At 56.4% G+C, this 14447-nt stretch overlaps 1 long non-coding RNA gene across 1 annotated transcript; it reads right to left on the bottom strand.

The window, feature by feature from the left end:
• Positions 1-3304: 3304 nt before the first annotated feature.
• Positions 3305-10249, bottom strand: LOC117195804 (uncharacterized). Its single transcript, XR_004475619.2, has 3 exons — positions 9888-10249; positions 4492-4534; positions 3305-3467 (listed from the first exon to the last, which is right to left on the bottom strand). It is a non-coding gene; the product is annotated as an uncharacterized LOC117195804 (long non-coding RNA).
• Positions 10250-14447: the final 4198 nt, after the last annotated feature.

Genomic DNA, 14447 nt, shown 5'->3' with positions numbered 1-14447 from the left:
TGGGCGGGGCGGCGGAGATAGCAAGAGGGCTACTTGTGTAATCAGATTCTTTGATTCTGTTAGCCTGGCTCATGGCCTATTAATTAGATTACTGTCTCTTTCATTCTTGATTTCACATCCGTGTTTGTTCCTGTCTCCTAAAATGCGGGCGCGAGCGTGGCAAGCAGGAGCCTATGATGTCACTGCCGGCCTGTGGCGGCCGCCTGGCCTTCTGGAGGGCTGTGGGCTGCGTTCTGTATGAGTCGGATCTTCCTTGAGGAAGAGTCCTCCTGGAAGTGACCTCAGAGGGGTCTGGGAAGAGGGCAACCGGCGTGCTCGCGGCGGCCGGGTGTGCGCGCGCTGCGGGCCTGGGGGCGCGGGCGTTGGGAGGGGGGCGGCGCGGGGTCGCGGCCTGGCCCCTCCACCCTGGGGTGCAGACGGCTGGCTCAGGTGCAAGGTCTGCCGCAGGTGGAAGTGGGAGATCGGAGGAGAGGGGGAGGGTGGTGCCGGCCTCAGGCCGCAGGCTTCAGACGCCCGCCTCCCTCGGGGATGCAGCGCGGGGCCCGGCGCCCAGGTGGGGCGGTGGCGCTCGCGGGGCGGGGGAGGGTGGCCCGACCCTGCCCAGCCCGGCTCTGCCCGGCGGCCCGGCCGTAACAGCTGCGGACAGTCCCACAAGCTGTTTTCCTCGTGGCGACCATTCAGCAAAACGCAAGATCCTTTCTCAAAGATTTAAATTTCGCGGATGAATTACCATACACCGGTTGCTTAGCAACTAAATTCAAGCAGGGCTAAGAATATGCAAGCTTTTTGTATTCTCATTAATAAAAATGCCACTCTGACACAGCAACCCGACTTTGGATCACTGCAACTTCTGTAAAAGCCGTAGGAGAATACAAACCGGTCCTGCCGTTTAATTACAGATCAAAACGGCTTGAAACGCGAGGTTTTGTTCATCTATCTTCCTAAAAGCGATGTAAAAAATAACGGCTTTTCAAGAGCAGTAGTAAATTTTTTTTAATGGAGTTGTCTATCGGGGTTACTGATAATTGTCAACTGAAACTTTTTGAAACAGGTTGAAATATCCCCCTTCATCAGCATTTCTTCTCTGTCCCTCAGCCCCCATCCTCTGCTTCTGCGCTCCGTCCCCAGCCTGATAGTAACAATGATTATCATAATTCTGGACCGACTCAGGCCTCGGGAGCCCTAGAGACTAAAGGACAGTTGGCAGAGCAATCGACAAGGCCGGTAGCTGGAGAAAACCTAAGAACCTGAGGAGCGGGCTGCGAACTTGTGGAAGTTTCCCGGGTGGGCTGGGGGGCGGCTGAGCCCAGCGCGGCTCAGGCTCCGGGCGTCTGGAGACAACTTCTGGGAACACCAGGGTAGAAAGGCCTGTTGCCCTCTGCTCCACGTTTGCGGATTTTCCGTCCTGGGGCCCGGCCTGCTCTGCCGGGAATTCGATGACCGTGGAGCTGAGAAAGCTGAGCTCAGGGCCTGCTGACCGACCCTCTCTGGGGCCCACGCCCGAGGGCCCTGGAGGAAAAGTAAAGGCGGAGCTGGAGCCCCGGGTCTCCAAGGACCTGGGTCGGGGCCAGAGACCCGGGCCTGGGGCTTCCATCGGGGGCACGGCGTGTCCCTTCCCGAAGGGTGCAGCGCAGGGAAGGGACGCTCCGGCTCGGAGCAGGCTCCAGCCCTGGGCTGCAGTCCGAAGGGGGGGGGGGGCCGGGAAGCAGGGGTCAGCGGGGCCGGCCTGGGGCACGGGGCGCTGCTTTGTTCGGGATTCGAGCGGAGGCGGGACGGCGGGAGGCCGGCGCTTGGTGGACTTCGGGGCTCCAGGCCCAGCCGTCGCCCCCGGGGGTGGGGGGTGACTCGGGCGCCCCACGAACGCTGGGGTCGGCCGCGTGTGCCCGGCCGCATCGCGATCCCCGTCCGGGGGCTGCGGGCCGCTGGCCTGCGCGGCGACCCTGAGCGGGCGGTGGGCGAATGCGGCCGCAGGGGAGGCGGGTTTGCCAGGCGGCGGGTCGGTGCCCAAGTCGCCCGCCAGCAGGATCGCGCCGGCTTCGCCTCTCAAGCTGCCACAGGAGGCCATGGTCAGCTTTAGAAAGATCCGGGGGCAAAAGTGAAACTCCCCAGATTGATTACAGCAGCATTTCCAGGGAGCCAGCCCCCTTCGCTCGCACTTTGGTAAACGTGAGAACTTAAGAGGTTACTTTTCCCCCGGTCAGCCTGGACGCTTCAAGATCCTGAACACCGCCCCCCAACTGACTCAATTTAACCTGATTTCTTTGTAGTGAATACAAAAAAAAAAAAAAAAAAAAAGAAAAGAAAAGAGAAAGAAAGAAAGAAACCCAGTGGAAATTAAACCAGAAGTTGAATATTTGTTATATTAAGTGCTCAGAGGCATCAGAGTTCTCAGGAAAATGTACATAATAAACAGGAAGCCATTTATTTACAAATACAATTGCCCTAGACAAGCCACATTCCATGTACGTAATTCATTAATGGAATTTGTTCCTTCTCCTCCCTTTGGAAAGAGAAATTTTAGCTTTTAAAAATAGCTGCGTCTTGGGGGAGGGGAAGAAGAATGGTTAGTTTACCTGTTCCTAGAAAAAGCAGCAGTGGTGTCCCGGCCAATTCCTGTCTGTGGGGATGTTAAATAGTATAAAATAACCGTTTAAAAGACATGCAGAGGTTTTGTGTGTGTTTTTTTTTTTCCTTTTTACTCTTCAGAAAATAAGTTTGTTGGCAGTGGTTCCTGTCACCAGAGTTGCCCAGGGAAATTGTGCTGGTAACTTAACCCTAGCTGGGGTGTGTGTGCACGTGTGTGAACAAAACTAAAATTTAAATAACTTGAGCTGGCTGGGAATATAGCAGAATTTAACCGTAAACCTCACGTAGTTGCCATAGTTTTAGCAATTTCTGTGGCAATGTGCCTGCTGCCCTCACTCCTTCCTGACAGGAGTCGCCCCTGGGGTGATGCTGGTTCTTGGCTTTCTTGCCCCCAGTATAAGCACCACTTACCTGGAGAACTTGAGTCTGGTCTTTATTAACTTGGGATGCTTTCTCTAAGTAAGTCCCTTTCCCCTGCGAGTCTCGAGTTGCGAGAGGGGCATTGTTTGGGAGAAAAAGGATGCCCAGGGGAAGGGGGAACCTAGTGTGAGTCTCTGGGCACCCCAGTGAGTAGGGAGTCAACATCAAAAGCACAGGACACACCTGAGGTAGGTTTGGAGCTTCCCGAGGTCCCCAAATGAGACATTTACAGAGGACAAAAAAGAATAACTGTTTTCCACGTTTCATTGTTGTAGCTACAAAATAACAGGACGAACACTGAGAGGAAAGAAAACACATCTTTTAATTCAAAAACAAAAACAAAAGGGCAAGGGATGTTTTGACGAAGAGCTTCCTGGGAGATCCAACATTTGTTCTGTCCTGCAGGACTGTGTCCCTCCTGGCAGAAGACAAGCCCATTTAGCCGACTGGGACACTGCACTCTGAAATAGAATAGATACTCATTTCAAAGAGCTCGCCTTGCGCCAGCACTGAAATAAAAGATGCCCAAACCTGTCACCCTCAGTCCACCTAGGTTCAGGCAGGGCAACTTCCAGGTGTGAAGGGGAGCCGGGCAGGGTCCTTCCATTCTGCCCATGTGAGAATCTCGGAGGGAGAGTCTATGCTTCCTTTATATTTCCAAGGTTGAAAACTCTCCAGCAGACTTTTTAAAAAATAAATAAATTAGGTCTAATCGGAAAGTATCGTGTCACCCAGAAACTAACAAAATGAAACTAAATGTCTTACTAGCTTGGTCTTGAGAATCTGTAGGTTACAACAGGGAAACACCCATCAGTAGAGAAAACAACACCTACAAACTCTTTTTAGTTAACGTTTTGGGGGACAAATCTTTCAAACTTGCTCGGGCCATCCTACTGATTACGCTTTGTACTTCTCCAAGATTTCTTCCAAACAGGGCTTTAAAAACCTGTTTCAAACCTGAGAGATGTCTTTAACTCTTCCAGGAACTATTTAATAGTTGTCCTGGATGTTTTTAACAAGAGAGGGAGGCTAAGCAGATAGCCTTGGGTCCAGTGACATCTGGGGGAGAGGAGGTGGTGGGGACTCAAGGCACACCTAAAATGGGGTTTTTGATTTTCAGTGGGGGAGCCTCGCAGGTCAGCACTACTTACTTGTGTACCTGAACTCACAGGCTTTCCTCTGTTTATCAAGGAGGAGGGCCTGCAGGTCTGCAGGTGAGGGGGGTGGAAGTGAAGGGAGAGAGACCAGAGGACAGATCAGTTACCTCTCCCTTTGTTCCTGGGCCTTGAACTGGGACTTCAAGAAGGGGGAAGAAAAGCGCCTCCCCCCCAGTGAAGCCGCCACATCCGTGTGCATCACCCTCACACCCCTACCCCAGCCCAGAGGCCAGGCGCTGGCTGACGGGGAGCAAACTGGTAACCCGAGGAATCCCCGCGTGAGTGTGTTACGTACCATACAGAACTTTCCGCGGGGAGAGGTGCTCACCTTTGATTTTTCTCCAAATGTCTACGTGCAGAGGCATAAAGGCCTACAAGGAAGGGATGCAGACAGATTAAATAGCTTTAATTTAAAACCACTAGGGAGAGACGGGAGATGCGTGGCCACAGACGACGACGCACGCAAGCCTGTGTGTGTGGGAGCAGTCATTATCTGTACCTCCTGTTTGCCAGAGTAGCCTTTAAACACCCTGCATCCAGCTGTGCTTTGGCTAAAAGAGGAGTTGTACCTAATTTGGGGGCTGGGAGAGGGCCACCCTGCCCGGGAATACCGGGCCCTGGTGGCCCTGTTGCCAGTAGGAGTCAAGTTAGTTCACGGCCGTGTTATCCTTAACCTGCTCTTTTCGTCTGAATCCTCAAATTCTTACCGTGGGAGGGCAGGTGACCCCCTACCCATGGCCCTGCTGTGCGCACCCCGGTCGCCCCGGCCTGTGGCTAGAAAGCTGCTCTCTCACCGGCAGCAGAAGGCCGCCGCCGCCGCCGCAGCCCGAGGTCACATTCAGAAACCCTGTTCTGGGAGAACCTCGCCCCAAAGGCGAAGGCGGTGCAAACCGTGTTCATTTGCCCCAAGCGCGAAGGGGAGATGTAACCGAGGGACGAGCATTTTGCAGGAGGGGATCTGGAGCGGGGCAGTTGATCCGGGCAGGTTCCCTGCGCCAGGCCCTCTCTGCAGGGGTTGGGGGGGGGCCGGGGGGTGATGGGGGTGGAAGGGCCTGGGAGGGGGAGCCGCCGAAGGCGCGCAAGCTGACAAAGCTGGAACAAAGGCTTCGCGCAAAAGTAGTACCAAGGATCTTTAAATCATCACACACCTTACAGGCGTGTCCCCAACTCCCGGGACGGAGAGTCCGTTGATCGTCCCCCCGGGCTCCGCGGACGTGCCCAGGCTGTCAATGGTGCGGGGCTGGCTGCCGGACGTCGCAGCCTCGGCCCCGCGCTCCGCCGCGAGCGAGGGCGCGTGGCTGGTCCCCCGGCGGCCCGGTGAGGCACTGGTCCCGTTGGGCAACACGCGTCGCCCCCGGTTGGCCCCGGGAAGGTGGTGGGCTGCGGTCCGGCCCGGCGGTGCCAGGGTGCCCGGCGGTGCCTGGGTGCCCGGCGGTGAGGCCTAGAGCACTGCGCACGCCTCCCTGTCTCCCCGCCCGGCCAGAGCCGAGCGCTGGAGAAGGGAGCTCGTGGGGTTAGCGGCGTCTGAGTCACCAGGGCCTTGGCAAGGAAAGCAAGCGGTACGCGGTGGCGAGGACGCCCCCAGGACGCGCTGCTGGGGCGCTCACGGAGGCAGGTGGGCCTTTCCCAAGGCCTCGGCCTGGGCCCTGCACCCAGTTCCTCGGGCCCTGCAGCCTGCGCCCCGCACGCCGCCACCACCGAGCCCTAGCGGTGACCCTGCGCCCCAGCGCAGCCTGGGCCGCCAGCTGCCGGGTGGGAATACGTGGGTAGGAGTTGCGCCCTAGCCCCGGGATCGGGCAAAGTTGCGACCAGCGCAGGGGAGTGGGTGCCTGGAGAGCGGGAACACCTCAAAGACCCGTGCCTTCCTCCTAACTGCCCCCGCTGGGTTCCAAGGCTCCCAGGGCACTACCCACGTTTCCCTGGGAACTCGGGGGCCCAGGAATGGGGTTCAGTGAGACAGGCGGGAAGCGAGAAGCTCAGGGTCCGAGTTCAGGACCCGAAGTAGGTGGAGGAACGCATCAGGCAGAGGTGTCCCTCCACCCGTGGGTGGATGAGGACAAAGTGGGTGACGGGGACAAAACCTTGGGAGAGAGGTACAAGCGGGTATAATATGTGGTCAGTGACTCTCCTCGGAGGTGTTTCCTTTCTTTAATCCAACCCAGGGGGAGGCCCTGGGAATGGCTGACGACCTGGGCATCCAGCTGCCAGCACCCACCCCTCCAGGCCTCCCAGCCCCCCGAGCTGCCCAGAGCAGGAGGTCTGCCGAAGGTGGCTCCAGCCCTCGGGCCAGGCCTCCGGACGCCTCCCACTACGCCCTCCTCCTGGCCTGGGCTGGGCCGGGGCTTCGACCCCACAAATGGCCCCTGCGGAGGAGCCTGCTCGGAAATTCCACCCAGTCCGCCCAGCCTGAGTGACACTGGCTCCTACCCCCGGCTACATACAAGTGCAAATGAGATGCATTTCGGCTGATCAGTCCACTGTATTTTCTGCAACTTAACGTGTCTGCGTCTTGTCAACTCCTCTAGTTGGGAAGAATAGCAGAAATTTTTTAAGAGAATTTCTTGTGTGTGTGTGTTTTCCAGCTACAATTCCATCCAGGGAGATGGGTGGGAGTGGAGACAAGGAGGCTTGCTGACATGAACAACATGCTATAAACCCTCCTGAAGTGCAACTTTAAGGCACAAAGAAAGGAAGAAGAGGTGGGGGTGTGTTGCGGTCGCTGACTAGAGACCTGGGTGAAACTTAGGTGCATCTGGCTGGGGAAAGTGTCAAGCTCTAAGTTTTCTTTTTGAGAACAAAATTCATTTGTACTTACTTGGGTGGAGGGGACGGATCAAACTCCTTCCCCCAGCTAACCTGACATCTTGAACAGTGCATTTGGGCTACTTAATGGGGGTGAGTGGGATCCACAGGGGAGGTGGGGAGAAGTTTGCTGACACCACAGAGGTCCTATCTGGGTAAAGAGTTTGCTGTCCTCTGTATGTCAATTTCCAAACCAGGTGTAAGTATATTGAGGAAACGCCTCCAATTCTCACCAGATCCGCCCCACCCGGCGTTTCCTGGGAAAGCAAGTCCTCTCAGACCTCGATGATGTGGGCCTTCTGTAAGGTAAGGCGAGGGACCAAATGGCCTCTGGTATTCTGCCCCCAGCCACCTCGGAGGGCTCCCAGGGCCCTAGAACCCTGGTAGGACACAGGGCCAGCTCCAGCCTCCACGCCTTCCCCTGTTCACAGGTATTTGCAGTCTCAGGCTGGTCTGCAGCTGACCCAAGGAAGCGGAACAGCAGAATTTCAGAGCCCTGGCCCTCTCCCTGCCACCAGACTCAGTGGTGGGCAGGGCCCAGACTGCCCCGCGTTACGGGAGCTGCGTGCCGGCCTCTAGCCACCTCTTCCCTGGGATTCTCAGGGTCAGCAGGGAATTTGCTGTTGAGTATGGAGCCGTCGTGTTAAGCCTCTGGGGTCGGCCGCCCTCTCCAAGGAGCTGTAGCAGGACTCTCAGGACCACAGGGTCTTATGTGGACTGCTGACAGCCTGAGCCAGGCAAAAGGAGCCACTGGCAAGAGCACACCCCAGGCCCACTTCATTCAGGTGAGGTTTGGGGACTTGTCAGGTGTCCAAGAGGAGCCCGCACCATCCAGTTACCTGTGGAGGACCCCTCCTCTGCTGTCCTCCTGGGCTGAGGTGCGAGGTACCCTCACTGCAGGGCAATTAACTCTAACAAAACAGAACGGGGTAGGGTCAAGTGCTTCACCTGGAGAGCGGGGGCCCACCCAGCACTCTGAAACCATCCAACCATTCACGCTCCTTCAGCAGAGGACTCTACTGGTCGGAAGCAGCTCAGGTTTCTGCCGTGCAGCCTGGGCATTTCCATACCAGCCTGGTAAATACATCAGAACCAGATGTGCGCTGCTGCTCTGGCTTCCACCAGGAGCCAGCGAGGTGCTGGGGAGATGTCCTGAACACATTCACTGCCTCAGCTCACCCAGTGTCCTGACAGGCTGGCAGGAAGGGCTGAACGCTGGGGAACGAGCAGAGGTGACCCGACACCTCCGACTGCCCCGTGGCTGAGCCTGCCTGCGTCATGGTGGCTGGCCAGGGCCCCTGCAAGCTGCCCTCCCTTCTCACTGTGGACTCCCAGTGGCGATGTATTCCCTCCCTCCCTCCCTGCCACCTCCTCCCATCCCAGAACTGAGCCTGGATTTCCGTTTGGGGTGAGAAGCGGTGTCAAGAAAGAGGCAAGGGGGGCTGGTGAACCATCTTCAGCCTCAGTAGCCTTTACACCAACAGATGAGTCTCACTAACCTTTTCTTTTGAACAGTCACTCAGCCTGTGACAGGCTAAAACCATGTGAACCCATGAGCAAAAAGAAAATCTTTTTTCAGACCAAGTTCGTTATTTCTCCTTTGCTCCCTGAGTTCACCAGCCCTCACTTCCCCAGTTCCCAGCCTTCCCGATATCCATGAGTCCAGCTGAAGATTTAAAACACTTGTTTCTTAAAATCTTCCAGGGCTCTCAGTATTACCAGAGTAACTGGAGAGAGAACGCACCCTCCCTTCCAATCCCCCCACGACCAAATTCTGTATCCAAACCAAATAACCACCACCATCAATTACACTTCGCGTAACTTGACGCAGCCAGAAGTGAAGACTCCGTTATTTACCAGAAGTAGAAATCAACTTTACTGAAAGAAAGAAATTCAACCTTGACCATGGGATACCTACTGGAGAGCTCTTTGAGAACTTCATCCGTCTTCTTACCTCCTTTACGGGGGTGGAATGCTATAAAAATCTGGGGTGGCAGAAATTTGAAACAGCGGGGTTTGGAGTCCTCAACTCCAATCATTAGTAATACAGTCATTAATAGTCATTAATAGTCATTATTGGCACTTAATTGCTTGGTCTGATGGGTGCTTTAGTTATGACCCGATTTAGTTTCCTGGAGAAGTAGAGGTGGTCCAGGATCAGTGAAGGGAAGCCATTTGCAGGCAACTTTTTCCAGCAGAAGGGAAAGTACTTTTGATATACTTGCAGACATGTGTCTCACACATTTTTTTCCCTGCCTTTTGTAAACTAAGAATAAACATTACAGATCTGGGTTTTAATTTATCCAGATGGGATCATAAAGTACCTAGGAGATTTCATAGATATGTGTGTGTATATATATATATATATATATATACACACTCACACTATAGAATATATATACACACTATTTCATATATATTTCATATATATACAAACACGATAGAATATATATACACACTATAGAATATATGTATACATAAACGCACACCTTAGAGTTAAGGACACAAAGGCTGTTCACACCGAAAGGTGGAAAAGAAACTCAATACCAAAGCAGAAAGAACTGAACCGCCAGCGGAATCGAGTAGCTGAGCAAGTTCACTTTATTCCTTCGCAGGAAGAGGGTCAGCGGCGGCGAGGGAAAGTTGCCCCGGGTCTTTGCAGAGGGACACGGCTGCGAGGCGCGCCAGACCTTCCCACCAGCTGCCGCCTGGGCTCCAGGCTTCGCGACCCCTCGTCCCTTATCACCTCCCCATCCCCCCACCCACCCACCCACCCACCCACACACGCTCCTCTCTGCCGGGGTCTCCGTTTCCACCTGGCTCCCCAGTTCAGAACCCAGCCAGCCGGAGGCCTGCCTCTGCCAGGCGGCCCTCCCCCTCCGCCGCCGGGCCGGCTGCCCGCTCCCCGCGCTCTGGACTCACCCGGCGCGGTCCTTCCATCCACTGCGCACACAGACAGGAAACCGGCCTCAGTCGGGGCAACTGAATTTGAAACCGCACTTGGTCGATACCATCAAAGACAAGAGCGTACACTTGGGGCTCAGAGCTCCCGAGCCCGCTTCTAGCAGAAAACCGGGTACGGGGCGGGGTGGGGGGAGGGGGAAGGCGGCCGGGGCCAAAATCGTCCTTCCGACCGCGCCGCCCGCTTTCTTAAGGAAATGAACGCGACGGGCCGCGCGCCCCAGCCCGTCTCTCGCCCCCGGCCCACCGGCCCCCGGTCCCCGTCGCGGCTGCGGGGACCCGGGCGCGGGGCTCGCGTCCGCCCCGCCGGCCCGCGCCTGGCATTAAATATTCATAGAGATCGCTACTTTCTTAAAGGAGAACCCACCGCGCGGGAAAGTTCACAGCCAAGTGTAGGCACAAAGGAAGGTCTCGCTGCTGCGTGTTCCGGGTCTGGGAGACGCACCCCTTTCCGCGGCAGGGCCCGCGCAGGCGACATAAGGAGGAGCCTAAGGGACGGGAGAGCGTGATCAAGTCACTTTTCTTGGAGAGGGTGGAAGGGGAGCCGAACTTGGTGGCGGAACGAAAGCTCGCTCCCTGATCCCCGAACAGTTACTTAGAAATTAACCGTCGCGTTTTACGCCCCAGAGTCCCAGGAGCTTTTTTTTTTTTTTTTTAAGAAGGCTGCTTGAGCTTCACCCGGGCTCCACCCGCATCGGGGACAGCAAGAAAGTTTGCCCCGTGTTGTTGGAAACGCGAGCGCCCACGAAGTTTATTAAACCTCGTACCGAACCACAATTTCTGCGGAACGGTTCAAACACACAACCGACCCCGCACCTGCCCGCTTCTCCGCAAAGCAGAGGCCGGGCTCGCGGAGAGCGGGGCGGCCAGTCGAGGAGCAGCGGGCGGGCGCGGTCTGGAGGCTTGTGTCTGCGCCCCGGTTCCCACCTGGCGCGTCCCCGGCCCCAGGGCCCCCGCAGCCTGAGCCCCAGCCTCGCGGCTCCTATCCCCGGAGCGCGGCCGGGCCCCGGGACCGAGCGCCAGTGGGCGGAGGGGCGAAGGGTCGGAGGCCGCGGCCAGCGAGCCGAGGCCCAGCGGGAGCTCCCCGCCCACGCCCCGGGCCTGGTTATGCGGCCCCGTGGGGTCGGCCTCGCGCGCCCTCGCAGGCAGGCTGCGTCCCCCCCGGCCCGCGGGGCTTTGTGTGCCCGGCCCGGCGCACTTTCGCGAGTGGTCGGAAAGCCTCGAGCGCCATCTAACGGGAGCAGCCGAAGCTGCCGCCGGGCTGAGGTGGGGACAGGCAGCGCGGCCCGGGCGGGGCCTCCCCACCTCCTCGCGCGCCGGCCGGACGCCACCCCCGGCGCGCGCACCGCACACGCGCTTGGGAATCTGGAGCCCCCGAAGCCCGCCTCCCCCGGGGCGGGGGTGGGGGTGCAGCGGCTGCCTGGCCGCCCGGGACCGTTCCCTGCGCCCCTGCCCTCTCCTCCCTTCCGCGCGCCCCAGGCCACAGGAGACGAAGGATCGTCTTGCACCTGCCTTATTAGGGCCCTGGTGTCCTTCAAGCGCTTTTTCCTTTTGGCCCGCGATGGAAAGTACTAAGAAGTCCCCGTCGGGAGCACCAGTTTTCCGAAAGAAACAGCCACTTAACGAAGAGGTCTGCAGCCAAAGAAGCTTCCAGAGGGATGGGGAAGGGCGATGAAAGAGGATAATGGTAACAAACAAAACAGAAGTGCCCAGCTGAGGGAGATTTGGTTCTGCTGGGGCCTCACGGGAGCTTCCGTGGCTGCTACTTGGGAGCGGCTGTTTGGCGGGGCGATAGGTGGGGAAGCCCTGCAGGGGCCTCTGGGGAGGGCGCAGGGAGCCGGGCGCAGGAAGGGACGGAAGAGAGGAGCCGGCACCCCAGAAGATGGGCTGGAGCTTGAGGAGACTCAGGCCCCCTGAGTGTTCCAGGCCACCGTGGCGGGCCAGCCGTCCTGGGCGGTACACGTGGCGACCATGCTCTCCTGTCAGCTCAGGGACTTCCGCAGAGTCGGGAAGTTGGCAGAAGGACTGGCATCCCTGACAAGGCCCAAACCGCCCTCTCCGCACACCCCGTAGCTATCGTCTGCCCTGATGTTTCCAGTGGGGGTGACCTGTCTCCGTGCCTCCAAGCAAAGGGCCAGAGGCAGGGAAGGCCGGTGGGCAGCCTGAGGCCCGCCGCGTGGGCCCTGGTGATGAGACCAGAGGGACTGGAGTCTAGATCCCCCCGACTCCCGGGAACGCGGGGCATCTCCCCAGTCCAGGCCCAGAGGCGGTGAAGAGCTGAGAGTTTTCTGCCCTGCCTTCCTGGGGACTGGAATGCCTGTTCCTCCCTCAAGTATGTCAGGAGGGTAGAACATGGTGTCAGATGGACAAACAGTTTTTATTGTGGTAAAACCCACATACAGTTCACCATCTTAGCCATTTTTAAGTGTACAGTTCAGTGGCGCTAAGGACATTCCCTCTGTTGTACCACCATCACCACCATCCACTGTCATCTTCCCAAACTGAAACTCTGTCCCCATTAAGCACTAACTCCCCTCCCCTCCCCCAGCCTCGGGCACCCACCATCCTACCTTCTGTCTCCATAAACTGGACTACGGGTCCCTAATATAAATGGACTCATAGAATATGTGTCGTGGCTTATTTCACTTAACATAATGTCCACGGCATACATTGTAAAGCAATTACACTCCAATAAAGATGTTAAAAGAAAACAAAAGAACTCAGTCCTTTTTAAGGCTGAATAACAGTCCATTGTATGCATAGATGACGTTTTGCTTCTTCATTCATCGGTTGATGGACACCTGGGTTGACACCACCTTTTGGCTATTGTGAATCACGCTGCTTTGAAAGGGCATGGACAAATATCTCTTTGAGATCCCACTTTCAGTTTGTTGGGGTGTATGCTGGATCATATGACGATTCTCTATTTAATTGGGGGGGGGAGACTGCCCTGCTGTTCTCCACAGTGGCTGCACCCCTTTACATTCCCACCAGCAGTGCCCGAGGCTTCCGATTTCTCCACGACCTCAGCAACACTTGTTATTTTCTGTTTTGGCTTTTGAAATAAGAGCCGTCCTAAGGGTGGGAAGAGGCATCCAACTGTAGTTCTGAAACGTTTTTAAGTGTAACTATAGAAACATAAAGAAATCATATTAATAAGGCAAATTGGCCATGGGTTTTAGCAGAGTGGAAACATCCTGGTGACTCTCTCAGTTTTTAGTCTAATTTACCAAAAGGGAAAAGGGGAGAAACCACCAAGAGAGAGGGGGGCGTGCAGACCTAGCACCATTTATGATCACTTCTAATCACCTCTCTTTCTAATCACGAGCTGGAAAATTGAGGGGCTATCATATTAGCAAGCCCTATTCCTTTCTTTGTTTCCAGAAGGAGACCAGAGATTCACCCCCTCTTAAATAGGGAAGAGAAAAGAAAAAAAATGTGCTTGTCTTCTTCCTGGATTCTTTGAATTATTCCACTTGGAAGCGATGCTAGTGTCCCTGACATGGGCCGTGGGGGGTGGTGGGGGCTGCTGGAAACCCCTGAAGTCCTCTTTCCTAGGGAAGGGCTAAGAAATAGCAAGTGTGCACACCGGAGAGCGGCCGTTCCACCCCGACTCCCTGGCTGGGAGCTGCCTTCCTACGGCGCGTCCTCTGCTTCCTCGCATGGCCCTGGTGGCTGGTGAGCCCAGCCAGCTGTATTTAGAAGTTCCTCGTGGTGTACTTACAAAGTGCCCCGTCCTCCTTTCCTCTTCTTTTTAATATTACAGCCTGTGGAGACAGATCAGGGTTTTTACTGCCCACATTTTAAGTGAAAATATCTAGAGTGGGCACAAGAGAATCAGTGGCCAGGACTGTGGTACCAGGGTCGCAGCCGTGGCTCCCAGCCCGAGCGCCGCCTTGGCCACTGAACCACACTGTTTCTTTCATCCGACAGGAGGGCTGGCGCAGGACACAGATGAGAGAGACCAGAGCAGCCAACCTTGGCAGAGGCCTTGACCTCCCTTCTGCCAGCAGGCCAACCCTGCCCCTTGCCGCACAGCCAGAGCTCCGTAGTGTCGCAGGGGGCATGGAGGGAGGGGGCTGAGCACACCCTTGGGGAAGGGTGTCTTGGAGGCCTTCCCAGCGCCTCGGCTCCGCGTGGTATCTGGCCCTCCCCCTTAATTGCAGCGGCTGCTCCCCAGAGAGAAGGACACACTGCCCATCAGGGGCTCCGAAACAAGACAAAGGAAAAACTCACGACGGTGCCACACGCGTGCACACACAGTCATTCCCTCTTCCCTTGTTAAAGCTACTTCCACGTGAAAGAGGAGATGCCGGAGGATTACGTCTGGGGGCGCTGGGACTGAGAGACCTCTCGGCATTCTGAAAGGGTTTTGTACGGTTTGGATCCAAGCCATTTGTTTCTAGAGAGAATCACATGGGGTATAGGAGCTCGCTTCTTCCATTTGCAATGGCTTATTAAGTATAAGCATCTCTCTCCTCTGTTTACTGAGTGATTAGCTCCCCCTCCAATGACCCGGCC

The sequence above is a fragment of the Orcinus orca genome, chromosome 13 (genome assembly GCF_937001465.1).
Source record: "Orcinus orca chromosome 13, mOrcOrc1.1, whole genome shotgun sequence".
Lineage (NCBI taxonomy): Eukaryota > Metazoa > Chordata > Mammalia > Artiodactyla > Delphinidae > Orcinus > Orcinus orca.
This window is presented reverse-complemented; position numbering and strand designations above follow the sequence as displayed.